The sequence below is a fragment of the Schistocerca piceifrons genome, chromosome 4, assembly GCF_021461385.2.
Source record: "Schistocerca piceifrons isolate TAMUIC-IGC-003096 chromosome 4, iqSchPice1.1, whole genome shotgun sequence".
NCBI classification, from domain to species: Eukaryota; Metazoa; Arthropoda; class Insecta; order Orthoptera; family Acrididae; genus Schistocerca; species Schistocerca piceifrons.
In genome coordinates, this window is record NC_060141.1 from 584,802,675 (window position 1) to 584,829,707 (window position 27,033).

At 43.7% G+C, this 27,033-nt stretch overlaps 1 protein-coding gene across 1 annotated transcript in view; it reads right to left on the reverse strand.

Annotated features, from left to right (window-relative positions):
• Nucleotides 1-26,807, reverse strand: part of LOC124794795 (zinc transporter 5-like) — a 265,913-nt gene extending 239,106 nt beyond the window's left edge. The window contains exon 1 of the mRNA XM_047258449.1: nucleotides 26,696-26,807. The gene's annotated coding sequence lies outside the window, so the exon portion shown is untranslated. The remainder of the gene's footprint in view (nucleotides 1-26,695) is intronic.
• Between the last annotated feature and the right edge of the window lie 226 nt (nucleotides 26,808-27,033).

Here is a 27,033-nt window from a genome sequence, read left to right on the forward strand (position 1 = left end):
GGGCACAAAATTTGGATTGGAGGAAGTATAGAAGAGAAAATCAACCATATTCTTTTCAAAGGAACCATCCAAGCATTTGACGGTTCCAAGCATTTGCCTTAAGAGATTTATGGAAACCATGGAAAGAAAACCATAATGTGGGTTGCAGGACTGGTAATTGAACTGCCATCCTCCTAAATGTAAATTCAATGTCAAGAAATGCACCATCTCCCTCAGTGCTATCATCAGAAAAATTGTTAAACGGTATACAACATACAGTAAATTTAAGGGAAAGAATTTTAGTAGTAGTTTGAAGTTAAAACGCAACAGAGACGAGATAACACACTCTTTCCATTAGTTTTCAACTGTATTGTAGAAAAAGTAATCTTAAGAGTTGTTGTTGTTGTTGTTGTTGTGGTCTTCAGTCCTGAGACTGGTTTGATGCAGCTCTCCATGCTACTCTATCCCGTGCAAGCTTCTTCATCTCCCAGTAATTACTACAACCTACATCCTTCTGAATCTGCCTAGTGTATTCAACTCTTGGTCTCCCACTATGATTTTTACCCTCCACGCTGACCTCCAATGTTAAATTTGTGATCCCGTGATGCCTCAGAACATGTCCTTCCAACCGGTCCCTTCTTCTTGTCAAGTTGTGCCACAAACTCCTCTTCTCCCCAATTCTATTCAATACCTCCTCATTAGTTATGTGATCTACCCATCTAATCTTCAGCATTCTTCCATAGCACCACATTTCAAAAGCTTCTATTCTCTTCTTGTCCAAACTATTTATCGTCCATGTTTCACTTCAATACATGGCCACACTCCATACAAATACTTTCAGAAACGACTTCCTGACACTTAAATCTATACTCAATGTTAACAAATTTCTATTCTTCAGAAACGCTTTCCTTGCCATTGCCAGTCTACATTTTATATCCTCTCTACTTCGACCATCATCAGTTATTTTGCTTCCCAAATAGCAAAACTCCTTTACTACTTTAAGTGTCTCATTTCCTAATCTAATTCCCTCAGCATCACCCGACTTAATTTGACTAGATTCCATTATCCTTGTTTTGCTTTTGTTGATGTTCATCTTATACCCTCCTTTCAAGACACTATTCATTCTGTTCAACTGCTCATCCAAGTCCTTTGCTGTCTTTATTTTTCTTCTCCATGGATTTTAATACCTACTCCGAACTTTTCTTTTGTTTCCTTTGCTGCTTGCTCAATATACAGATTGAATAGTATTGGGGAGAGGCTACAACCCTGTCTCACTCCCTTCCCAACCACTGCTTCCCTTTCATGTCCCTCTACTCTTATAACTGCCATCTGGTTTCTGTACAAATTATCAATAGCTTTTTGCTCCCTGCATTTTACCCCTGCCACCTTCAGAATTTGAAATAGAGTATTCCAGTCAACATTGTCAAAAGCTTTCTCTAAGTCTACAAATGCTAGAAATGTAGGTTTGCCTTTCCTTAATCTTTCTTCTAAGATAAGTTGTAGGGTCAGTATTGCCTCACGTGTTCCAACATTTCTAAGGAAGCCAAACTGATCTTCCCCAAGGTCAGCTTCTACCAGTTTTTCCATTCGTCTGTACAGAATTCGCATTAGTACTTTGCAGCTGTGACTTATTAAACTGATAGTTCGGTAATTTTCACATCTGTCAACACCTGCTTTCTTTGGGATTGTAATCATTATATTCTTCTTGAAGTCTGAGGGAATTTCACCTGTCTCATACATCTTGCTCACCAGATGGTAGAGTTTTGTCAGGACTGGCTCTCCTAAGGCTGTCAGTAGTTCTAATGGAATGTTGTCTACTCCCGGGGCCTTGTTTCAGTTCAGGTCTTTCAGTGCTCTGACAAACTCTTCACGCAGTATCATATCTTCCGTTTCATCTTCATCTACATCCTCTTCCATTTCCATAATATTGTCCTCAAGAACATTGCCCTTATATAGACCCTCTACATACTCCTTCCACCTTTCTGCTTTCCCTTCTTTGCTTTGAACTGAGTTTCCATCTGAGCTCTTGATATTCATGCAAGTGGTTGCCTTTTCTCCAAAGGTCTCTTTAATTTTCCTGTAGGCAGTATCTATCTTACCCCTTGTGAGATAAGCCTCTACATCCTTACATTTGTCCTCTAGCCATCCCTGCTCAGCCATTTTGCACTTCCTGTCGATCTCATTTCTGAGACGTTTGTATTCCTTTTTGCCTGCTTCACTTACTGCATTTTTGTATTTTCTCCTTTCATCAATTAAATTCAGTATCTCTTCTGTTACCCAAGGATTTCTACTAGCCCTTGTCTTTTTACCTACTTGATCCTCTGCTGCCTTCACTATTTCATTCCTCAAATCTACCCATTCTTCTTCTACTGTATTTCTTTCCCCCATTCCTGTCAATTGTTCCCTTATGCTCTCCCTGAAACTCTGTACAACCTCTTGTTCTTTCAGTTTATCCAGGTCCCATCTCCTTTAATTCCCACCCTTTTGTAGTTTCTTCAGTTTTAATCTACAGTTCATAACCAATAGATTGTGGTCAGAGTCCACATCTGCCCCTGGAAATGTTTTACAATTTAAAATCTGCTTCCTAAATCTCTGTCTTACCATTATATAATCTATCTGAAACCTTCTAGTACGTCCAGGGTTCTTCCATGTATACAACCTTCAGTTATGCTCTGTGCAAAATTCTACCAGGCGGCTTCCTCTTGGATTTCTTAGCCGCAATCCAATTCAGCTACTATGATTCCTTCTCTTCTTTTTCCTACTGTCGAATTCCAGTCACCCATGACTATTAAATTTTCGTCTCCCTTCAATACCTGAATAATTTCTTTTATCTCATCATACATTTCATCAATTTCTTCATCATCTGCAGAGCTAGTTGGCATATAAACTTGTACTACTGTAGTAGGTTTGGGCTTCATGTCTATCTTGGCCACAATAATGCATTCACTAAGCTGCTTGTAGTAGCTTACCTGCACTCCTATTTTTTTTTTATTCATTATTAAACCTACTCCTGCATTACCCCTATTTGATTTTGTATTTGTTGTTGTTGTTGTGGTCTTCAGTCCTGAGACTGGTTTGATGCAGCTCTCCATGCTACTCTATCCTGTGCAAGCTTTTTCATCTCCCAGTACCTACTGCAACCTACATCCTTCTGAATCTGCTTAGTGTATTCATCTCTTGGTCTCCCTCTACGATTTTTACCCTCCACGCTGCCCTCCAATACTAAATTGGTGATCCCTTGATGCCTCAGAACATGTCCTACCAACCGATCCCTTCTTCTGGTCAAGTTGTGCCACAAACTTCTCTTCTCCCCAATCCTATTCAATACTTCCTCATTAGTTATGTGATCTACCCATCTAATCTTCAGCATTCTTCTGTAGCACCACATTTCGAAAGCTTCTATTCTCTTCTTGTCCAAACTATTTATCGTCCATGTTTCACTTCCATACATGGCTACACTCCATACAAATACTTTCAGAAATGACTTCCTGACACTTAAATCAATACTGGATGTTAACAAATTTCTCTTCTTCAGAAATGCTTTCCTTGCCATTGCCAGCCTACATTTTATATCCTCTCTACTTCGACCATCATCAGTTATTTTGCTCCCCAAATAGCAAAACTCCTTTACTACTTTAAGTGCCTCATTTCCTAATCTAATTCCCTCAGCATCACCCGACTTAATTAGACTACATTCCATTATCCTTGTTTTGCTTTTGTTGATGTTCATCTTATATCCTCCTTTCAAGACACTGTCCATTCCATTCAACTGCTCTTCCAAGTCCTTTGCTGTCTCTGACAGAATTACAATGTCATCGGCGAACCTCAAAGTTTTTATTTCTTCTCCGTGAATTTTAATACCTACTCCGAATTTTTCTTTTGTTTCCTTTACTGCTTGCTCAATATACAGATTGAACAACATCGGGGAGAGGCTACAACCCTGTCTTACTCCCTTCCCAACAACTGCTTCCCTTTCATGCCTCTCGACTCTTACAACTGCCATCTGGTTTCTGTACAAATTGTAAATAGCCTTTCGCTCCCTGTATTTTACCCCTGCCACCTTTAGAATTTGAAAGAGAGTATTCCAGTCAACATTGTCAAAAGCTTTCTCTAAGTCTACAAATGCTAGAAACGTAGGTTTGCCTTTCCTTAATCTTTCTTCTAAGATAAGTCGTAAGGTCAGTATTGCCTCACGTGTTCCAGTGTTTCTACGGAATCCAAACTGATCTTCCCCGAGGTTGGCTTCTACTAGTTTTTCCATTCGTCTGTAAAGAATTCGTGTTAGTATTTTGCAGCTGTGACTTATTAAGCTGATAGTTCGGTAATTTTCACATCTGTCAACACCTGCTTTCTTTGGGATTGGAATTATTATATTCTTCTTGAAGTCTGAGGGTATTTTGCCTGTTTCATACATCTTGCTCACCAGATGGTAGAGTTTTGTCAGGACTGGCTCTCCCACGGTCGTCAGTAGTTCCAATGGAATATTGTCTACTCCGGGGGCCTTGTTTCGACTCAGGTCTTTCAGTGCTCTGTCAAACTCTTCACGCAGTATCGTATCTCCCATTTCATCTTCATCTACATCCTCTTCCATTTCCATAATATTGTCCTCAAGTACATCGCCCTTGTATAGACCCTCTATATACTCCTTCCACCTTTCTACTTTCGCTTCTTTGCTTAGAACTGGGTTTCCATCTGAGCTCTTGATATTCATACAAGTGTTTCTCCTTTCTCCAAAGGTCTCTCTAATTTTCCTGTAGGCGGTATCTATCTTACCCCTAGTGAGATAGGCCTCTACATCCTTACATTTGTCCTCTAGCCATCCCTGCTTAGCCATTTTGCACTTCCTGTCGATCTCATTTTTGAGACGTTTGTATTCCTTTTTGCCTGTTTCACTTACTGCATTTTTATATTTTCTCCTTGCATCAATTAAATTCAATATTTCTTCTGTTACCCAAGGATTTCTACTAGCCCTCGTCTTTTTACCTACTTGATCCTCTGCTGCCTTCACTACTTCATCCCTCAAAGCTACCCATTCTTCTTCTACTGTATTTATTTCCCCCATTCCTGTCAATTGCTCCCTTATGCTCTCCCTGAATCTCTGTACAACCTCTGGTTCTTTTAGTTTATCCAGGTCCCATCTCCTTAAATTCCCACCTTTTTGCGGTTTCTTCAGTTTTAATGTACAGGTCATAACCAATAGATTGTGGTTAGAGTCCACATCTGCCCCTGGAAATGTCTTACAATTTAAAACCTGGTTCCTAAATCTCTGTCTTACCATTGTATAATCTATCTGATACCTTTTAGTATCTCCAGGGTTCTTCCATGTATACAACCTTCTTTCATGATTCTTAAACCAAGTGTTAGTTATGATTATGTTGTGCTCTGTGCAAAATTCTACAAGGCGGCTTCCTCTTTCATTTCTGTCCCCCAGTCCATATTCACCTACTATGTTTCCTTCTCTCCCTTTTCCTACACTCGAATTCCAGTCACCCATGACTATTAAATTTTCGTCTCCCTTCACAATCTGAATAATTTCTTTTATTTCATCATACATTTCTTCAATTTCTTCGTCATCTGCAGAGCTAGTTGGCATATAAACTTGTACTACTGTAGTAGGTGTGGGCTTCGTATCTATCTTGGCCACAACAATGCGTTCACTATGCTGTTTGTAGTAGCTTACCTGCATTCCTATTTTCCTATTCATTATTAAACCTACTCCTGCATTACCCCTATTTGATTTTGTGTTTATAACCCTGTAGTCACCTGACCAGAAGTCTTGTTCCTCCTGCCACCGAACTTCACTAATTCCCACTATATCTAACTTCAACCTATCCATTTCCCTTTTTAAATTTTCTAACCTACCTGCCCGATTAAGGGATCTGACATTCCACACTCCGATCCGTAGAACGCCAGTTTTCTTTCTCCTGATAACGACATCCTCTTGAGTAGTCCCCGCCCGGAGATCCGAATGGGGGACTATTTTACCTCCGGAATATTTTACTCATTTACTCATTTTACTCATTTAATCATACAGTAAAGCTGCATGCCCTCGGGAAAAATTACAGCTGTAGTTTCCCCTTGCTTTCAGCCGTTCGCAATACCAGCACAGCAAGGCCGTTTTGGTTATTGTTACAAGGCCAGATCAGTCAATCATCCAGACTGTTGCCCTTGCAACTACTGAAAAGGCTGCTGCCCCTCTTCAGGAACCACACGTTTGTCTGGCCTCTCAACAGATACCCCTCCGTTGTGGTTGCACCTACGGTACGGCAATCTGTATCGCTGAGGCACGCAAGCCTCCCCACCAACGGCAAGGTCCATGGTTCATGGGGGGAATTTTGTATTTATAACCCTGTATTCACCTGACCAAAAGTCTTGTTCCTTGTGCCACCGAACTTCACTAATTCTCACAATATCTAACTTTAACCTATCCATTTCCCTTTTTAAATTTTCTAACCTACCTGCCCGATTAAGGGATCTGACATTCCACACTCCGATCCGTAGAACGCCAGTTTTCTTTCTCCTGATAATGACATCCTCTTGAGTAGTCCCTGCCCGGAGATCCGAATGGGGGGACTATTTTACCTCCGGAATATTTTACCCAAGAGGACGCCATCATCATTTAATCATACAGTAAAGCTGCATGCCCTTGGGAAAAATTACGGCTGTAATTTCCCCTTGCTTTCAGCTGTTCGCAGCACCAGCACAGCAAGGCCGTTTTGGTTAGTGTTACAAGGCCAGGTCAGTCAATCATCCATCTCAACAGATACCCCTCCATTGTGGTTGCACCTACGGTACAGCTATCTGTATCGTTGAGGCACGCAAGCCTCCCCACCATCAGCAAGGACCATGGTTCATGGGAGGGGTCTTAAGAGTTGTGAAAACTAAAATAAAAGCTTAAAATTGACCAATCAATAAAATCAGGATAACTAATATTAGGAAAGGTTGCTAGGTTTTTGCAGGTGAACAAGCAGTTCTTTGTCAGGACATTCACATAGCACAAAACAAACAAATTATTAAAGAAACAACAGAAAGGACAAGTTTCCAAATCTCAAAGTATAAACTGACACCCAAAATTCTAGAAACTAAATATGAAAAAAATTAAAAGCTTCTCAATTCAAACTTTTACCAGTCAAGAGGCCAGCCTAGAAAAGAGTGGTTGTGAAATTCATTGCCATAAAATGAAAATCGCCTTCAGAGTTACAAGAATATCTACAACAACACGTGTTTCCCAAAATACACAAAACTGTTTTGAGACACGACAGTGGTCATCAAACCAGATTGTCTTTATGGCACCCAAACACACATTGTAAACACATGGGCAAAGAAAAAAACTCATAAAAAGGACAGAAAAATAATCAGAAAATTTAGGTCCAAAATACATTGAAGAAGGAAGTGTGCCCAAATACAGAAATTCAAAAGTATACCAACATTCATTCAGCTTTTTTTTTTTTAAATGCAGGTTGAAAATCCATTGTCATATTAAAAGAATTGAACCAATTAAGTAAAGCAGAAAAGTTTCGGTATTCCACGAAATTTTCAGTAAAGCTAAAATAAGGAAATAATGGTTTGCACAGATAAAAGCAAACCTGAATGATTTTTTTTTTTAAAGGCACATTAACAGGCAAGGGATTAAAAGAAAACAGCATAATCAAATGCCCTTAGACAGGTTTGTCAAGTGGATAAAACGAAGAACGCGAGCAGCTGCTCCTGGGTCATCCGCTAAAATTTCATCCAGAGTACATGGCATGCCAAGATCAATGCACAGTGTATTAAAATTCGGACAGGACGTTAAAATGTGGCATACCGTCAGCAATTGCCCATGTGGCAGAACGACGCCGGCGTAGCCGTCAGCAGATGGAGGTGGCTGAACCGGCAGTGTCCAATCCGTACCTGGGCCAAAATGACCCCCTCTCGCTGAGAAGGGCGTGAAGAGGTCGTCCAAGGCGTGGGGAGAGGTTTCAAGGCCCGAAGCTTGTTTACAGTAAGTGTAGACCAATTGGCATGCCACAGCGATAAAATATGCTGACAAATGACCCTGCTAAAATCAGATGAAGGCACACAACAAGAAGCTGTCCAAGGCTGGAGGACCGCAGCCTTGGCCATGGCATCTGCAGCTTCATTCCCAGGGGTACTGACATGGCCAGGAACCCACATAAAGGTAACCGGAGAACCGTCGTCCGCCAGCTGCTAAAGAGAACATTGGATCCGGTGCACAAAAGGGTGAACCGGATACAGATCACTGAGGCTCTGGATGGCGCTCAGGGAATCAGAGCAGATGACATAAGCAGAATGTCAGTGGCGGCGGATGTAAAGAACAGCCTGATAGAGGGCAAAGAGCTCAGCTGTGAAGACTGAACAATGGCCATGGAGCCGGTATTTGAAACTGTGTGCCCCGACAATAAAAGAACACCCAACACTGTCATTGGTCTTAGAGCCATCTATATAAATGAAGATCGTATTAATGAACTTCGAACAAAGTTCGACAAACCGCGAGCGGTATACTGAAGCTGGGGTAACCTCCTTTGGGAGCGGGCTGAGGTCAAGGTGAACGCGAACCTGAGCCCGGAGCCAAGGTGGCGTTTGGCTCTCACCCACTCTAAAGGTTGCAGGGAGTGGAAAATCGAGTTGCTGAAGGAGGCGACGAAAGCGAACTCCAAGAGATAGCAGGGCAGATACATACAACCCGTATTAATGGTCGAGAGAGTCGTCAAAAAAGGAACGATAAGACGGGTGGTCGGGCATTGATAATAGCCGACAGGCATACCGACAAGCAGTATATCGCGCCGGTAGGTTAGTGGCAATTCACTGGCTTCAGCATGAAGACTCTCGACGGGACTAGTATAGAACGCTTCGATCGCAAGACGTAACCCCCAATGTTGTATAGAGTTGAGGCAGAATAAGATGGACGGCTGTGCAGAGGAGTATACAAAGCTTCCATAATCCGATCGACCGATATAGGCGAAGTAGGACGGTTCGATTCGCTCCCCACGACGTACCGCTGAGAACACGGAGGACATTTAGGGAACAGGTACAACGGGCAGCCAAATATGACACAGGTAGAGACCAGCTTAGTTTCCTGTCAAATGTAAGACCTAAAAATTTTGTTGTCTCCACGAATGGGAGAGCAACGGGACTGAGATGTAAGGACGGTGGGAGAAACTCTTTGTAGCGCCAGAAGTTAATACAGACCGCCTTCTCAGCAGAAAAATGGAAGCCATTGGTGACACTCCAGGAGGAAATACGTCAAGACAACGCTGAAGACAGCGCTCCAGGAAACATATACGCTGCGCGCTACAGTAGATGGTAAAATCATCCACGAAAAGGGACCTTATACAGCAGCTGGGAGGCAATCCATTATTGGATTGATCGGTATGGCAAAGAGAGCGACGCTCAAAACTGAGCCCTGTGGCACCCCATTCTCCTGGCGAAAGGCGTCGGACTGAACTGTCGATCTATTAAAAATGCATGAATAAAAAGAGGGAGGCAAGTGCGAAGGCCCCATGTATGCATAGTGCGGAGAATGCCCGCCCTCCAACAGGTGTCGTAAGCCTTCTCCAAATCAAAGAACACAGACACTGTCTGGCACTTCCGCAAGAAGTTATTCAGAATGAAGGTCGACAAGGTAACCAGATAATCAACAGCAAAGCAGCGCCTACAAAATCCACATTGTACATTGGTAAGTAGGCGTCGAGATTCAAGCAGCCAAACAAAACGAGAGTTAACCATTCGTTCCATCACCTTACAGACATAGCTGGTAAGGGAAATGAGGTGATAACTGGAAGGCAAGTGCTTGTCCTTCACCGGCTTAGGAATCGGGACAACAATAGATTCGCGCCAGCATGTGGGAACATGACCCTCAATCCAGATGCAATTATAAGTACAAAGAAGAAAATCTTTACCCGCAGGGGAAAGGTTCTTCAGCATCTGAATATGAATAGAATGAGGCCCCAGAGCGGAGGACCCTGACCGGGCAAGTGCACTTTCGAGTTCCTGCATGGTGAATGGGGCATTATAACTTTCATGATTCGAGGAGCGGAAGTTAGGTGGCCTTGCCTCCTCTGCCTGTTTTCGGGGGAGGAAGGCGCGTTGGTAATGAGCAGAGCTTGAAACCTCTGCGAAAAATCGGCCGAAGGCATTGGAGACATCCTCAGGGGCCACAAGGACGTCATTCACGACCGTCAAGCCAGAAACTGGTGAGTGGACCTTAGTAACAGATAGCCGGCGCAGGCTACCCCAGACAACAGAAGAAGGAGTAAAACTGTTGAAGGAGCTTGTGAAAGCAGCCCCGCTGGCTTTCTTGCTTTCTTTAATAACACGATGACACTGCGCACGTAATCGTTTATAATGAATACAATTCGCCATCGTAGGGTAGCGTTTAAAGGTGCGTAAAGCACGTCGACGAGCACATATAGTGTCTCTACATGCTGCGGTCCACCAGGGGACCGGTACGTGACGTGAAGAAGAGGTAGTATGAGGGATGGAATATTCAGCAGCAGTGAGAATGACTTCCGTGAGGTGTGCGACCTGACTATCGTAGCTTGCGAAGTTTTGATCCTGAAATGTCGCCCTGGAAGAAAAGAGCTCCCAGTCTGCTTTGGAGATGTTTCAACTAGTTGAGCATGGAGATGGGGTATGATGCAGGAGATGGATAACACAAGGGAAGTGGTCGCTCGAATACGTATCAGAAAGAGCGTACCACTAAAACCAACATGCAAGTTGGGTAGTACATATAGAGAGGTCTAAATGGGAATAGGTGTGAGTTGTGTCCGAAAGAAAAGTAGGGGCGCCAGTATTGAGGCAGACAAGATTGAGGTGGTTGAAAAAGTCTGCTAACAGGGAGCCTCTCGGGCAGGATGCTGGAGATTCCCAAAGGGGATGGTGGGCATCTCCAGTCAACAAAAATGGTGCAGCTAGCTGAGCAATAATTTGCATCATGTCTGCCCTAGTAACGGCAGACGACGATGGAGTGTAAATAGTACAAATGGAAAATGTGAAAGTGGGGACAGTAATTCAGATGGCAACTGCCTGCAGATCAGTGTGCAATGTGATGGGATCGCAGTAGTTATCACCCCGGACCAGCAAGATAACCCCTCCATGAGCCGGAATACCTGCCACAGGGGGTAGGTCAAAACGCACAGAGGTAGTGTGCGAAGTAAATACGATCACATAAGCATAGCTTCGTTTCCTGGAGAGCTACTACGAGCGGACAGTGCAAGCGTAGCAGCAACTTTAAGTCCTCTTGGTTGGAGCAAATGCCACGAATATTCCAATGAAGAAGTGCCATCGTGAGAAGAAAAAGACTGGCTTCGAGGGAGCACTGCTGCCGCTATCAATAGGCGGAGAGTCATCGTCCATTTTTTCAATAGGTTCGTCGGCCACCATGTTAAGATGGTGGGAGGGGGAGCTTCCTCAGCCGGTGAACGGCCACATGTTCGGCTACAAGCGGTGTGGCCAGGCAAAGCAGATGACGGCCTGGGGCAGCAACCGCTGGGTGGCGCAGGAGAAGAAACATGCCGTGGCGGAGAAGGAGAACTTTTCTTCCTATGAGCCTTCTTGGAAGGTCGTTTAGTCAAAGTACTGGTTGATGGCTGGGAGTTTGGGGTACATAAGAAGTCTTCACGGGATGGTTCCTTCTTGAAAGCATCTGACTTCTGGGTCTTAGGTACTGTATTTCCCCACTGGGAGCAGCATGGGCTTCCTACTAGCAAAAAGCTTGCGAGCAGCCGAGGTGGACACTTTCTCTTTCACCTGAATTTCCTGTACACAGCGTTCATCCTTGTAGATGGGGAAGTCGCGAGAGGACGCTGCACAGTCACCCTGACAGTTCAGGCAACGAGGAGACGGAGGTGGACAGTCACCCCCACGGGCGTCCCTGCCACAAGTGACGCATTTAGCCACATTAGAACAAGACTGGCGGGTGTGGTTAAAACGCTGACACTGGTAGCAGCGCGTAGGTGTCGGGACATAGGGGCGAACAGAAAGAACCTCATAGCCCGCTTTGATGCACGACGGCAGCTGAACACTATCAAAGATCAAAAAAAGTGTCTGGGTCGGTACGAGGTCATTGTCGACCTTTTTCATGACACTATGGACAGCCGTCACGCCCTACTCAGCGAGGAAAAACTGAATCTCCTCGTCAGTCAATCCGTCGAGTGATCTAGTATATACCACACCATGCGACGAATTCAAAGTGTGGTGAGCCTCCACCCGTACAGGGAATGTGAACAGGAGTGTGGCCCGAAGGAGTTTTTGTGCCTGAAAGGCGCTCTCAGTTTCCAACAACAAGGTACCATTACGCATCCTGGTACAAGACTTGACAGGTCCGGCTGTGGCATCTACGCCCTTCTGAATAACGAAATGGTTAACAGATGAAAAATCCTTTCCATCCTCAGATCTATGAACTACGAGGAACTTTGCGGCAGGCGGTAATACTTTTGTCACTGGTGGCTCGTCAAGTTTGCGGTTTTGGGAAAAAGTCGAGAGAGAAGAAGAAGAGAAATCCATTGCAGATGAATCCCCCATGATTGCTAGCATCTCCGATGGCGCGCTCCTTCCTTGTGGGGACCCTCTCGGAGGGTGCTTCCGCCTTAGGTGAATGTTTACACCTCAGGTCACACCTCGCGAGAAACGGACGGAGGGACCAGTAGGCATGGTCGGAAGGTGTCAGCTCGGGCAGTCACCCCTCCCCGGGCCTGGCCTTTACCAGGGGGTACGCACTGGCCCTACTTGTCTACCCAGGGCGGGGAATTACGCTTTACCCCGTCACCGGCTACGCATGGGTCGGCCTTCGGGCACACAGAGAGAGGAAAGAAGAATAGGAAAAAATGCGAGAGAGGGAGAGAAGGACAGACTGTCTCAAATGCCGAGGCAGAGACCATAGGGTGGACAAGAAGGCGAGGAGAAGAAGGCAAGGTAAAAAGTAAGGAAGACAGTGAGAGAGGGAGAAAGACAAAGAAAGGAAACAAACAAAGGAAGGAAGAAACCAGAATAAGCGAAAAACCAAAATGACCACAAATGTAAGTCGTTGAACCGTCCGTCTCCGGACGCAGGTGCAAACTACCCCCTTAAAGGGGAGGGACTCCTTTTAGTCGCCACTTACGACAGGCAGGAATAACTCGGGCCTATTCTGTCCCCCGGACCCGCAGGGTGGAAACCTGAATGAAGCAGGGATAACATAATACTTTTGTGTAGAAGATTCATGACTAGACCGTGCCCAAGCAGAAAACTGTACAAAAACTGGAGCTCTGAGGATAGAACAGCAGCTTTCTAATAGCTTGACAGTACTATGGACACAAGAAAGGCTTAAAGAAAATTCTGAAATGTCCTTTGCAGTACATCAAAACAGCCCAATATGGACCAGAAATGATAAGTTCATAAAAATGCATAGTTCACTCACTCTAACTTTGAGAATGACTTGGCTCTGTTCAACCAAAACACTTTTTGAAAGATCACTATGTGAGAGCAACATCCACTAGGTCTATAATACATCATTGCATTCACAATACAGTGTACCTGTCAGAATCAATGGAAGGGAGTCTGCCACTTTTGTTAAACAGAGGATACAGCCACCATGTTGACACAAGTAAATTTCTGTGTATTTTTCCCTGCTGTCAAGTGGGTTTTAGGGACCATCAGTGCCTTGAGGAATTTCATTCAGAAATTGGGTTTCCACAATATTTCTGTGGTTTCAAGAAATCACTTCAAAAAGACACTAAAAAAACACCAGACCAGATACACAACAAAGCCCCAACTGAAAAATATTTGTTTTGTGGGAAAGGACAGACTGAATAAAATAGTTGGTATATGACCTGACACAGTCAGTGTATTTATGGCATTAGAATGTAGGCTGTCTTACATGATCATCCAACAAAAAGTTTGCAGTGGTGGTAAATAGTTACATGTTCTTCAGATCACACTCACAGTAACTGTTATGAAGTGGAACATGTCAATTAAATACATTACTGCTACCACAATTTTAAAATATCAACAACAACAACAACAACAACAATAATAATAATAATAATAATAATAATAATAATAATAATATTCTACTTTTGCCTTTTCCCATTACTTCTATAGAGTCAGCATTGTTATACAAGTTGAAGCAATGTTAGTGGTAGTGGGTGGCAGGTGCCCTTGTAACCACCACTCTGCCCAGGACAGAATCTGTCTGTGATAAGAGTAAATCGATGTTTAAGTGTGCGAATGTTTTTCTAACTGTATGTGCAGCATGTATTTGATGCAGACTGTGGGTACCAGAACAGTATTTACATAGCTGGACGTGGGAAACCGCAAGAAACCACATCCAGCTCACCAGCCCTCATTGTTAATCTCCAAGGTGCCTCCCAATAGCCTGGTAGTGGCACTTTAACACACTTGACTACCTGGCTGTGTGAATAATAATAATAATTATTATTATTATTATTATTATTATTATATATTTCACGTCAGCCATTTATACGTTTGTTATTGAGTTTTTCTATTCAAAAGCACTCTATGGTATAGATGTAACTATGAAGAAACAACTTTACCCTAAATGCATAGGCTACTGCAGCTAGCTAGTGTCAATTTCATTAAAATTCTTCTTTGTGTACTACCACATCACGTTACAAAATACTTAGAATACCAGAATATTGGCCATGTTGCAGCAGCTTTCCTCAGTGCAAAAATTATGAGTTGGGAAGTGGGTGCTTCAATAAATCGCTCTTCTAATTATGTTGCTATACCACAGACTTCACATTTGTTAGACAACTACTGCAGGTCTTTGCCCTGAGAAATGACACCATAACATGGCCGAAAGGTCTGTTTATTCTGGTATTATGGGATTTTAAATACAGGGTATCCAAGATTACAGTTCCAGTTCAAATAACATCAAATTTCAACAGCATATTATTGATGCAGGGGAAAACATCAAAGGGGGGGGGGGGGGGAGAGGAGGGGGGGGGATGGGCAATAGCTGATGCTGTAAACATCAGGATATGCACACCAACAGACACGCAAGCACACAGCCGTTCTTCAGTTTGAATCCAAGGGGCCCAATATGATTCCCTCCATGTAGGATCATGCTCTGCTGGTAAAGCTTTTTCACAAAAATGGTTACTGTGCACCAGTACCCTTACAGAAGTTACAGACACACAAGGGATGAACAAATGTGACTTAATGGTCTGGAGAAAATTATTACAAAAGTCCAAAAGAGAGGTTCTTTAGAAGTACATTGCAGCAGAGTGAGGAAAGTACTCGATCCAAGGTCTGTCAAAGATATGGCTACAGCAGTGCAGGAGGGTTAGAATGGTTGTGTGCAAACATGCAGTGCGTGGGGAATTGCCCAAACATAGGACTTGCATGTGAGCACACTGCATAAAATCCTATGAAACATCCTGCATTGCTATTCATACAAAATCATCAATGCTCTGGAGCTGCTTCTTGATGAGTTCCAGTAATATACACATTCGCTCTGGAATTTCTTTCTCACATGGAAGTGGGCGACGAATAGCCGTGGATCATTCTGTCGACAGATGAAGCCCTTTTCCACCTCCAAGGCCATGTCAATGCACAGAATTGGAGAATAAGGGCAATGGAAAATCTATACATACTTCAACCAGTACCACTTCATTCTGCAGATTGACGGTATTGTTATGGAGGCGTCACATTTTTTCACAAAGGTTAGCCCTGTGGGTAGTGTTACCACCACAGTCACTGGTAAACACTGAGAGTCTTTTGTGGACAAATGTAATTCCAACCCTTCAACAGTGTGGATGCGTCTGTAGGATCATTTTTATGCAAGACTGCACTCCTCCGCACACTGCACAGCCAGTGAAGCGGTCGCTGCAGATGCATTTCACAAATGCTAGAATTATTTGCCATCTTTTCCCTATAGCCTGGTTATCCAGATCAGCTGATCTGTGTTTGTTCTGCCAGTGGGTTATCTGAAAGATGAAGTGTTCAGTGCGCCAGCTGAACTGAAGGTATGCATTGTGCAACACATTCTGAAATGTGACTCCCAAAATGTTCAAACCTGTTGTGGAACATGCTGTTTCTTATTTCAACTTCTTGCAGAAAACTGTGGACAGCATATTGAACATGTCTTGCATCAGTCACAACAACAATTAAAAAAAAGGTGTCATTTTGTTCTTTATGCAGGTTTTTGGCCCAGGACAGTTAAAAATCTATGTAATTTTGTGTTTTGGTGGTTTTTGGCCCTAGGTCATTTAGAAACCATTTTTCCCATCTAATGTGGTACAACCTTGCCGTGGTGGATGGTGTTACCTAACAGGTCTACAACAATTGACTACCGAACTTCTGCAGTCATGCAATCAATAGTATGCATGGTGTATGTGAAAATCAAACCATACACCCCCCCCCCCCCCCCCAATATCAATAATATGCTGCTCAAATTTAACATCATTCTGAGCAGTAGTCCTCTTTCTACATAGTTTTAAAACTGGAACTTCAATTATGAACACCCTGAATTTTACAAGATATTTACACTAGAACAGTGACCTTTATGACAGGTAGTTCATGCTAATACACAAAAGTTGGAACTATCAAGTAAGAGAAAAGAACAGCAAATGCTGGGGATGGGGGTGAGGAAGACTTTCAATCTGTGTATAAACTGAAGAGCAAGCAGCACTTCTGGTGGGAGGAATGGCCTTTTCCAGAAGCATGCCACAACTATTGTACAAGAAGAACATAAATCAATTATCTGTCTAACAGTGCAAAGTATTGTGCAGAGATTTATGTTGATCTGTTTTTAAGGGTAGTGTTATAAGTAACAAATATCTATATTCCGTGTGGTATTAATACATTTTGTAGAAAATAAATGCTTCCCAGACATGTCTGTGCATAACGCATTTTGTGGAAGATGAACACTCTCTAGGTCTGTCTGCATATTGCATTGCCAGTGATTTACTGCGAAATAGTTGGTGCAACTGAGGAACATCCTGTAGTTGTTTCATGTTAACAGTACAGTACATAGAGTAGGGAATCATCTGCTTGTTCTTCCAGCAACCCGCCTTCCCTCACTCCCTTCCAGCCACCCCTTGCACTTAATGTGATTCTATTGCACTTAAATGTGGTACAGACATTTAACATTTGGCCTTAACCCACTTCACTTCAGAATAAATATTAATTTTATACTATTAAACTGATTTTTCCAACCCCTGCAATGCAGAAATTATTAGTCATTGAGAAAATAATTGTTTAAACGTATTCTGTGGGAGGCATGTCACGATGTATATTTCCTTTTAATAATTTTACATAGGTAACTGCATTTATCTTTTAATGTATCACAATTGGTTTCTATGATGGTCATCAATTTCAAAAAGTCTGCTACATGCATTTTATCTAATGTGCTTTTATCGGATTATGCTTTTGCGTAAATGATGACTACATATAAGCAAGCCCACAGCAGCGACATCTAGGGAGGGTGTAGGAAAACAGGTTGCTGGTTGCTACTGCACTTCACTTCAGTAGCTAGTTGCAATAACCACTATGTGGATGATGTGGTCTGTACTATACCTTATTTTAGATCTGTGACGATGCTATGCCGATTATATATATATATGTTTTGACGATGCCATTATGGCCGTATCACTTTAGGACATGGTGTAAAAAAGGTACATTATACCATATTTTATCTGTACATTTCCCTGGTTGTATGACAGTATATTGTGATACATATTGCTGTTTTATGTTAAAAAACACACTGCTCACTAGATGTATATATTTATATATTTTAGATCTGAGGAGGGTCATTACAGACTGAAACCGGTCATCGTGTAAAGAATTCATATTGTGATCAGAGACTGGAAGAAAAAAGCATTGAGAAAAACATGAATAGATACCTTTATGTAGGAAATACAATGTAGTTCAATTTTTTAAAGGTAGGTAGGTAGGTTGGTTGGTTGGTTGGTTTAAAAATGGAGGAAAGGGACCAAACTGCGAAGTCATTGGTCCCTTGTTGCCCGGAGAACAATTACCCAAGGGAAAGAAGAAAACAAAGAAGACATACGGCACAATAACAGGAGAAAGGAAGTACCAGAAGAACTAGAAGAATGACAGAAGGACAACAAACACTAGAATGAACAAAATAGGACAAGAAAACCACAGAGAGACACAAGAAACAGGGAGAAGAGGTTAAAAGCAAGAAAGCAGATTACCATGGCTGGTTGACCATGAGAATAAAAAAGGAGAAGCCAGCCACCCTGCAACACATTAAAACCTCCACCCTAAAAGCCCTAGTGTGGAGGACACAAAGGGACAAAGGACATGCACTAAAAATCAGATCAAATGATAAAACCCACCCTCATAAATAAAACGTAAAACTAAAGCTGATGTTACAGCATTGTAGCCCAACACTGAAGGTAGGGTGAGTGGGAAAGTTAAAAGTTTGCCACAGTGCAGATAAAAGTGAGCAGTCCAGCAAGAGTGGGACAACTGTCATTTGGGAGCCACAGTGACATTGAGGTGGGTCCTCGCGACGGAGGAGGTAACCATGTGTGCGCTGCGTATGGCCAATGCGGAGCCGACAAAACACAACTCATTCCCTGCGAGAAGCCCGCAGGGAAGACTTCCACACATTCACAGTCTCCTTACTGACACACAGTTTGTTTTGCATAGTGTTATGCCACTCCATCTCCCAAAGCCAAAAAAGCTTGCGGCGTAAGACAGAATGTAGGTCAGTTTCAGAGATACCCATCTCCAGGAATGGTTTCTGCATAGCCCATTTAGCCAGCCTGTCAGCAAGTTCACTGCCTGGGATTCTGACGTGATCTGGGGTCCACACAAACACCAGTGAATGACTGGACCGTTCCAGAGCATAGATGGACTCCTGGATGTTCGCTACCAAAGGATGGCGAGGGTAGCACTGGTAGATAACTTGTAAGCTGCTCAGCGAGTCAGAACACAGAAGAAACAACTCACCAGAACAGGACTGGATGTACTGATGTGCACGAGATATGGCCACAAGCTCTTCAGTGAATACACTGCAGCCAGCGGGCAAGGAATGCTGTTCAATATGGCCTCTGCGGACATAGGCGAAGCCAACATTACAATCAGCCATCGAGCCGTCGACTTAAACAACTTCAGAGCCCCGGAACACATAAAGAATCAAGAGGAAGTGACAGCAAAGAGCGGCAGGATTAACAGAGTCCTTAGGGCCGTGCAAAAGGTCCAGACGGAGCTTCGGCTGAGGTGTACAGCTTGGAGGTGTATGTGAATGGACCTCAAGTAGAAGTGGTAAAAGGAAGGACACCAGTTCGGAGAGAAGGGATCGCATGCGAACTGCAATCGGGAGCCCCGATCTGGGCCGCCGATGCGGGAGATGAACTGCCATGGTTGGGAAAAGGAGATGCTAATTCAGATGCTCAGGAGAACTACAAATATGTGCAACATAACTGGTGAGCAGTTGTCCACAACAGATCAGCAATAGAGGGACTCTGGCCTCCACCAGGACACTGGTCACCGGACTCGTTCTAAATGCTCCCGTCGCTAGGCGAACACCGCAGTGGTGCACTGGGTCGAGTAAACGTAATGCTGAGGGCGCCGAACCATAAACTAGATTCCCATAGTCAAGGTGGGATCGAACAAGGGCTCTGTAGAGCTGCAGCAGTGTAGAGTGATCTGCACCCCAGTTGGTGTTGCTCAGGCAGCAGAGGGCATTGAGGTATTGCCAGCACTCTCACTTAAGCTGACGAAGGTGAGGTAGCCAATTCAATCGGGTGTCTAAAATCAGTCCTAAGAATTGATACGTCTCACTACAGTGAGTGGATTGTCATTAAGATAAAGTTCAGGTTCCGGATGAATGGTACAACACCAACTGAAATGCGTGACACATGACTTCGCAGCTGAAAACTGGAAGCCGTGGGCTAGAGCCCATGTCTGTGCCTTGTGAATGGCTCCCTGTAGGTGCAACTCAGCAACACCAGTACCAGAGGAGCAATACGACATGCAGAAGTCATCCACATACAGAGAAGGGGAGACCGACGGTCCTACAGCTGCTGCTAGGCTGTTAATGGCCGCTAAAAATAGAAAGACACTCAATACAGAGCCCGGTGGAATGCCATTCTCCTGAATATGGGGGAACTATGGGAGGCACCAACTTCAACATGGAAAGTATGGAGCGACAGGAAGTTTTGGATAAAAATCGGGAGCAGGCCCCGGAGACCCCACTCATACAATGTGGCAAGGATATGATATCGCCAGGTCGTGTCATATGCTTTACGTAAGTCAAAAAAGATGGCAACCAAGTGTTGGCGTCTGGAAAAGGCTGTTTTGATGGCAGACTCGAGGGACACAAGATTATCAGCGGTAGAGCGACCCTGACGGAAGCCACCCTGACATTGAGCCAGTAGGCCACGTGACTCCAGAACCCAACTCAACCGCCAACAAACCATACATTCCAGCCGCTTACAGAGAATGTTAGTGAGGCTGAGGGGCCGGTAGCTACTCACATCAAGCGAATTTTTACCAGGTTTTAGCACCGGAATGATAGTGCTCTTCCCGCCATTGCGATGGAAAGATGCCATTGCACCAGATCTGGTTGAAGATGACGTGGAGATAGCGCTTGTATTCAGGTGCGAGATCATCTGACTGTTGATCCAATTCGGCCCAGGAGCTGTGTCAGGGCAATGTGCAAGGGCGCCAAGAAGCTCCCACTCTGTAAATGGGGCATTATAGAATTCACTTTGGCGTGTAGTGAACGAGAGGACTTTCCTTTCCATCCACTGTTTGAGGGTGCGAAAGGCTGGAGGGTAGTTCTCCAATGCAGAGGCTCAAGCATAGTGCTAAGCAAAGTGCTCGGCAATCACGTTTGCATCGGTAGAGAGCATACCATTGATGTTAACAACAGGGGCACCTGTTGGTGTCCAGACTTGGGAAGGTGACATATGGCACCCAATGGTCAACTTGTACCTCTCCCAACACTCCTGTTTCTGTCGTTTTATAAGCAGGCTAACGCAGGCACGGAGCCACTTCAAGTCTATTAGGTGCTCTAAGGAAGGGTGCCGCTTATGTCGCTGTAGAGCTCGCCAACACTCTTTAATTGCCTCAGCACCCACCAAGGGACTGCCTTTCGCCGGGGGACCCTAGAGAACGAGGGATCACGTTTTCCGCCACAGAAATTATCGTTGTAGTGACCTGCTCAATCACAACATCGATGGCACACGTAGGGGAGACTGAACGATGACAGCATAGGTGAAGGCTACCCAATCTGCCTTTTTAACGCCCATCTGGGTGGGAGTCCGTGGGCATAATGCCGGGGAGTGACAGGAAGATGGGGAAGTGGTCACTCCCACACAGGTCGTTATGTGCTCTCCAGTGGATAGATGGGAGAAGTCCCGGGCTGCAAACTGTAGCCGAGTAACTACCATGAGCCAAGCTGAAATGTGTGGCAGTCCCGGTATTTAAGAGGCAGAGGTCATGTTAGGATAGTAAACTTTCGACATCTCTGCCATGGCCTGTAAGCACGGCGCTACCCCACAAGGAGTTATGGGCGTTAAATCACCCAAAAGTAAGAGAGGATTAGGGAGCTGATTAATCAGTGTAGCCAATCGTTCAGGGGTACTGCCCCGTCTGGAGGGAGATATATGTGCAGACATTTACTTCCTGCGTTGTCTGTATCCTGACAGCCACAGCTTCAAGATGAGTCTGAAGGGGCACAGGTTCACTACATTCTGAGTTCAGGACATAGACGCAAATTTCAACTGACACACTATTATATTCACTACGGTTCTTGTAATATTCCCTACAGCCATGAAGGGAAGGGGTCCGCATTGCCAGGAACCAGGTTTCCTGGAGGGCAATGCAGAAAGCAGGTGTAAAGCTTAACAGTTGCCATAGCTCAGCCAGGTGGTGGAAAAAACCACCGCAATTCCAATGGAGGATTACGTGATCGTGGGACTGGGAAGGCATAAAACACTAAATGAGGCAGTCTACGCCTCAGGGTCGCCTACTGCCACCGACTTATTTCCTGAACAGGCTATATCCATTGTCTCTGAGGGTCTGGCGAGATGTAGGTCCTCAGCGGACACCAGAATCTTCACCTCATCCTCAGACACACAGCTTGTAAGCAGAAGTAGTGTGGGTGCCACCGCTTCTTTCTGAATTTCTCTTGCTGAACCTTGGGTTTCTCTGACTGGGAGGGCTTCACTGAGTCAGTCTCCAGGATTGAGGGTGATCCTGAAGCCCTACGACCAGTTGCTTTTGGGCACTTCAACCACTGGAAAGTGTCATATTTCTCACTAGCAGAAACCTGGGAAGGGAATGACCCAAGGGACCCCTTCCTAGCGAGAGGAGCCGAAGAAGACTTACGCTTCTCCGGCTGAGAAGAGGGAAGTGGTGTCCCCGATAGTTGGGGGGACAGTGCTCCTGAGGTAGGTGGTGCGGGAGCAACAGGGAGAGAAGTGTCCCCCACCATCAAGAGGGCAGGTGTTGTCTTCCCGCTCTGAGAGCCGACTGGAACTTGTGGAACTGACGGGGCTACAACGTTCTTGTAGTGGCGGCATAAGAGGTGGTCATAGCCACAGGATGTAAGCATTCAAATTTCCTCTTGGCCTCAGCGTAGGTCAGTCAGTCCAGTGTCTTGTATTCCATGAATTTCCTTTCGCGCTGTAAAATCCTACAGTCTGGTGAGCAAGGGGAATGATCCTCTCTGCAGTTGACACAGATGGGAGGGGGGCACATTCGGGATGGGATGGACATCCACAATCTCGACATGTGATGCTGGAAGTACAGCGGGAAGAAATATGGCCGAACTTCCAGCACCGCATTGGGGGGAGGGATATATGGCTTGACATCACAGTGTTAGACCATCACCTTGACCTTCTCGGGTAATGTATCACCCTCAAAGATGACGAGGAAGGCACCGGTGGCAACCTGATTATCCCTTGGACCACAATGGACACGCTGGACGAAATTAACTCCTTGTCGCTCTAAGTTGGAACACAGCTCGTCATCATACTGCTAATATAGGTCCCTGTGGAACATCATACCCTGGACCGTATTTAAGCTCTTATGAGGCATGATGGTGATGGAAAGATCCTCATGCTTGTCACAAGTGAGTAATTCCCGTGACTGAGCCGAGGATGCAGTTTTTATCAAGACTGACCCTTACCGCATTTTGGACAAGCCCTCGACCTCCCAAAACTTGTCCTCTAAATGCTCTACAAGAAACTGAGGCTTCATTGAGACAAATGAGTCCCCATCAGCTCTCGTACATACGAGGTATCGGGGCAAATAAAGTTCACTGCCATCCTTAGCCTGGTGTTCCTACCATGGTGTGGCCAGGGAGGGGAACGATTTAGGATAATACTTCCTTGCATTGTACTGAGACTTGGAACACTTAGAGACTGCTGGTGTTTGATCACCAGCAAGTGACGTCATGGTACACTTCATCACATGTCCTCTGCCCTGTGTGACCCACTCCAACCAGGGGCCCTCCACACGGGCGCCACCCAGCCGCAGCAAAGGCCACCTGGCAGGATGGCCATTGCCAGGAGTCCCAATGCCCCAGGGTGACAGGCATCTACACCTTGGCACACGTGGGGAGTTAACGGATCAGGCTTCAGCAGAGCGATCCCTGTGTAGTTAGGGGGCTACAACCAAAAAGGTATATGGCGGCCCCACCACAATGGACTGGCTACCATGCTGGATATGAGATGCAAAAAATTCCATGGTCATAGTCGGCGCAGAAAACGACACTGCATAGTGGGTGGAGGAAAATGCACCCAGGAAGGTGTCTTCGCCCAAGAGAGAGACAGGATGAGTGGGACTGCAATGCCTCAATGAGAAAGTGGGCTAAAGATCACAATGCACGATGGACACTATGCACCATGTAAGGCGCCCTTCCCCAATTGGCTCACTCTTCGGGAAAATTTTGAAAAATGGAGGCCAAATCCTGCAGAGGACTATCACACAAAGGCCAAAAGATGACTCTTTTTAGTCACCTTTTACGACAGGCAGGAATAGCTCAGGCCTATTCTAACCCACGGGCCAGCGGGGCTGTTTTAAAGGTAATCATTTGCATTAGAAGTCACAGTTTTTGAGTTGCTTGAGAAAACAAAAAAATAACCTATCCCCCCACCACCACACCAGTGCAGATTTTTTAGTATGTTGCTCTGGATACACCCTCATAGCACTGTGCAAAAATTTGTAGCTACACAATTCCCCCCCCCCCCCCAGTCAATCTCCTTTGTCCTTTGGCTTGGCTGTATCATAAACAGCCGGAAACGATGACAGCCATTATTTTTCACTTGAGCATTTGCTGTGCTAATCGAGATGCATATTTAGCCAATGAAATGAAAAGTTTCTTACAACAAAAATAAATATGCATAAAGGGTTATATTCTCTTGTTGATGGTTAATATTTCAGGAAAGGTAAAAAGTAATCAAATCTAATAACAGTAAATAAAAAAAGGGAAGTAGGTACACAATGAAGTGTAAATTATGATAGATCTGCTGTTACTTTTTTTTGGGGGGGGGGGGGGGGGGCTGATAAAAGTCAGAAAAGGGTAATTAGGGACTGAATTGTTCGTTCAGAAACCCTCTTGAAAAGATATACTTGAATGAGTAAAAGTCAATTACTAGGTCCCTGGAGTTTAATTTAATGTAATAAAGGGATTGAGTGGGGCTGTGTTTTCTGTATTTAAGCTAAATGGTAATGTAAGGTGATTAGAAAACAAAGTACAGTAGCATTTTCTATTACAGAGACAGAATCTGTATCTCTTGCATTATATTCTGCAGAATATTTGTTGCAGTATTAGATACTATTGTACTGAGTTGAAAATTTTGAAATTTAAAAAACTTATGAAGCCAGTCAGTATTTTGCTGTGCCTGTGTGTAATTGTGAATACGAAAGATTAAACATGTACACGTTAAATACATATTTAGCCATATGGCTACAGAGGAAAATAAGTGTAGGGGATGATGCTACGAAGACTCAATATCTTTGCAAAATCCTAACCCACAAAAAAGTAAAAAAAACTGGGCGATTAGGAATAAGCAAAATTACAAATGGAATTAAATTAGAGTGTTGGAAATTACAAATATTATGCGCCTCTCAACAGTACGTGTTGTGGTATGTAGGGTTGTTTGCTGATTATCCCTTAATTCATGAGGTGTGGTCTCTCAGACCGCGCGAGAATTTTCCAAGTAGCTCTCTTAGGTCAATTATGAAGGAATGTTTTTATACACCACCTACTCTCTTTTAATCACCAATCCTACAAATTGTTATTACCAGTTGCATTATAGCCTTACATGATGTGTTGCTGACATGTGATGTAGTCTTCCAGACCACACCTCGTGAACTGTCCATCTGCTTTCATCAGTTCAGTACAAAATGTGTTAGCAAGAATGTGACAATTTTAAGCACTTAAGTTCAATGAAATTTTTTGCCAGTGGATGGAGAATGAAGTCAATAATATAGAACAAGAAGTAGACAGAGAAGACAATGATTTTTCAATAGCCAGAGATCACAATTCTGCTAGTGAACAAGAGGACCATTCAGAGGCTGAACCTTCCTGTTTCTTCAACAAAATACTTAGTGTTAGTTAAAATTAAACGTGTTCCGAGTGGTGGTAAAGAAAGATGTAGATCTCGGTACTGAATATTAATTTTGCAGTTCAGCTTTTATACACAAGTTTAAACCCCAGAAAATTCGCTTTCTACAGTGATACCATAATTTTTCAGAAGATAATATTCAGTTCTCTAACAGTTCATTTTGTGCACTATTGAAAAAGGTTCACAAAAGTGTTATTTTTTGCTTGATACAAAATAAAATACTGCTGGCTTTATTTGGTGCAATAAAATCAACAAGCAGTATTTAAACACCACTTATATAGTTGTAACCATAAATCTTGTATATCATAAATTAAATTTTCAAATGATTTACAGCTTAAATCTTGGTTAAAAAATGGGGGTCACAGAGACTACTCCTCATAGTGTATGTTACAGAAGTCACCTCATGGGTTATTATTCTTTGATTTGTGCATACTGCTAGTGTCTGTGTTAAATAACTCAATCTGAAGACGTCAAGTAGTTATTCATTTCTACCTTTGTGCAAATAAATACATGACATGGTGTATTTAGCTTTAAACCACCTCTCCAAAACCAGAAGACAATAAATGTCTCAAACTTTCATTGTTTATCATCTTTAGTACAAATATTTGGCGGTTGTACCTGCAGTTAATAGCACTCTCTTGAGAACACGTGTAAATATCTCGATAATTTACTACTACAACGTAGCAGACCGTTTGTTAAGAAATCACCTCTTTAAATCAACGCTCTAAAGACGAACATAAAATATTTTCAAATATAATGGGCTAGCTGGGGACGTCAACAACTGAATATATTACCCATTGGCTCCACAAAAACTGCGATATAAATGTTATACTCAACAAAAATTGCGAATTTTAACCATCTTGTGACACTTTAAATGTGAATTTCTACTGGGCCTGAAAGTAACAAAGAAAGGTAGGCACTCGCAGAAATCCCATGATGAACTGTGTTTACTTTGCCCAAATTGACAGGAATACAATGCCATGTCAAACTTCTAAAATTGCAAATCGTGATCCTAATGATTACATACTATCATTCAGGTATCCATGTATCTAAAGATTTAACATTAACTTTAATTATTATTTTTTATATTAACAATGCCCTTGTATAACTGTGGCTCGCCAAAGAAACCAAGGTAGCAATGTCACTGCTTCTTGAGACTGTACCTTTCAAGACTTCTTTACCGCCTCCGCAAATCTCTTTCCTCCATGTTAACAACAAACAAAGATATTATTAATACTGAAGGGTCAGTGATCACAACCTAACTACAGAGATCACTGTATACCACAGTCTAACATAACAGTCGCGACACTTCGCCTCGATTTTGTTGCCTACAGCGCCAGCAGCGCCCCAAGCGGCCGGTAGGTTGAACTGTGAGTTCGGCGCGATCGTGAAAGCGAACAGTGATTATTTATTTTGATTTATACAATGGTTTTTACCATCGGGAGCGTTTGTAGCGCAATAAGTTGCAACAACAACAGGAAGAAGACAGCACAAGTCTTTT